A 2,502-nucleotide genomic window follows, 5' to 3' on the forward strand; every position below is an offset into this window, starting at 1 on the left:
AATTCGGTACACTTGCTGAAGGGAAATTTGTTACGAGACAAGTTTTCCGTGCATCAAGTTTATGGCGCCGTTACCGGGGATTGATTGTGCATCAACAATGATTAAATTGGAAGATAACTAGATTGAGCATTTTATTTTTGTTGATTTAATTTTCTGTTTGAGTCATTTACTTTCTATTTTAGTTAATTTCTTCCCTTCCCCCTACTTTTTCTTTGTTATTTACCATTCATTTCACTAACCCACTAACTGTTTGATATATTGCATCACTCACACTAACAGTAATTCTGACAGATATACTTTCTGCATCTATTTTCCTTGCTTGTGCCTTGTTGGTTGTATGACAGGAAGAAGAAGCGGGGCTTCAACTTCCTTTGATTCTGAACCTGAGAGGACCTTCCTTAGATTAAGGAGGAAAGCAAGAGGAAAAAGAGTGGTTGGTGCTGAGGAAGAGGAGGAATACTTTGAACCAAACATGGAAGAAAACATGGAAAACCATCATGAAGAAGAGACTCACAACCATGGCGGAGGAGGACGAGCAAATCATGCGGGGGAGGATAGAAGAGTTTTAGGCTCTTACATCAATCCAAACCCAGGAAACTGTGGAAGTAGCATTCAAAAGCCAACCATCCATGCCAAAAATTTTGAACTAAAACCACAACTCATCACCCTTGTGCAGAACAACTGTTCTTTCGGAGGAAGTGTCCAAGAAGACCCCAATCAACATCTAACCACCTTCCTGAGAATATGTGACACAGTGAAGTCTAATGGTATTCATCCTGATGCCTATAGACTGCTATTATTTCCATTCTCACTCAAGGATAAGGCAGCCAAGTGGCTGGAGTCTTTCCCAAAGGAGAGCTTGACAACTTGGAAAGATGTGGTGAACAAGTTCTTAGCAAGATTCTACCCTCCTCAATGAATCAATAGGCTGAGAGCTGAGGTCCAAACTTTCAGGTAACAAGATGGTGAGACTTTTTATGAAGCATGGGAGAGGTTTAAGGACCTGACAAGGAGGTGTCCACCTGACATGTTCAACGAATGGGTGCAGCTGCACATTTTCTATGAAGGCCTGTCATATGAATCAAAGAAGGCAGTAGACCATTCATCCAGAGGATCTTTGAACAAAAAAAGACTATTGAGGAAGCCATAGATGTCATTGAAACAGTAGCAGAGAATGACTATTTCTATGCTTCTGAAAGAGGCAACACAAGAGGAGTAATGGAGCTAAACAATGTAGATGCTCTGCTGGCCCAAAACAAGCTCATTACCCAGCAGCTGGCTGACCTCACCAAGAAGATGGAGAGGAACCAAGTAGCAGCAATCTCCACTTCATCAACAACCCAAGAAGGAGTGAATGAAGAAACAGAGGGTAGTCAGGAGCAGGCCAACTACATTGGGAATTCACATAGGCAAAACCATGATCCATACTCCAAGACTTACAACCCTGGATGGAGGAATCACCCAAACTTTGGGTGGGGAAATCATCAAGACCAAAGCCTTGATCAAAGATGCCCAAATCCCAACAATGCAGCTCACCAACATTTCACATCTAGACCATATCAACACTTCCATAACAACACCTCTCCACATCCACATCAAAACCAAAATAACTTACCTCATTCTTCCACCTCTGATCCCAATATACAATCAATGGATGACAGACTCTCAAAGATTGAGAATCTACTTGAAGGCATAGACAAGGAGATTCAAGATAATAAAGCGTTCTGAGAAGAAGTGATGTCCAATACGCAGAATCAGGATGCTGCCATCAAGAAACTAGAGACACAAATTGGCTACTTATTCAAGAAAATTCCAAGCCACAACCTTCGCAGCAAGACTAACTCAACCCAAAGGGAGGAGTGTCAGGCTATCACCCTTCGGAGTGGGAAGGAACTGAAGGAAACCCCCCAGAAACCACAAGAAGAGGACTCAAATAAAGAGGAAGAAGAGCAGGACGAAGCTCGAGTTTCCACTTTGAGTTCACAAAAAGGGGAAGGAGTGCTGAAGCCAGACGCCCCAAGAGTCTGATACCCTCAGCAATTAAAGAAGAAGGGGGATGACAATCAGTTTTTGAGATTTTTGGAAATCTTCAAGAAACTGCAAATCAACATACCCTTTGCTGAAGCAATAGAATAAATGCCACTCTATGCCAAGTTCTTGAAGGAGCTCATGACTAAGAAGAGAAGCTGGAAGAACAATGAGACTGTGATACTAACCAAAGAATGTAGTGCTATCATTCAGCACAAACTGCCCCAGAAATTAAAGGATTCGGGGAGTTTTCAGATCCCTTGTATTATAGGGGAAATCACAGTGGAGAAAGCTCTTTGTGACTTAGGAGCCAGCATCAATTTGATGTTAGTAGCTATGATGAGGAAGATGAAGATAGAGGAGGCTAAACCAACAAAAATGGCCTTACAGTTGGCAGACAGATCGTTCAAGTTCCCTCATGGCGTAGTAGAGGATTTGCTGGTGAAAGTGGGAGACTTCATATTCCCGGTAGAC

General features: G+C 42.3%; 1 non-coding gene across 1 annotated transcript; it reads right to left on the reverse strand.

Moving 5' to 3' along the window:
* Positions 1–925: 925 nt before the first annotated feature.
* LOC112731509 (small nucleolar RNA R71) lies at positions 926–1,029 on the reverse strand. The gene has a single exon (XR_003167283.1). It is a non-coding gene; the product is annotated as a small nucleolar RNA R71 (small nucleolar RNA).
* Positions 1,030–2,502: the final 1,473 nt, after the last annotated feature.

This window comes from Arachis hypogaea, chromosome 12, assembly GCF_003086295.3.
Source record: "Arachis hypogaea cultivar Tifrunner chromosome 12, arahy.Tifrunner.gnm2.J5K5, whole genome shotgun sequence".
Classification (NCBI taxonomy): Eukaryota; Viridiplantae; Streptophyta; class Magnoliopsida; order Fabales; family Fabaceae; genus Arachis; species Arachis hypogaea.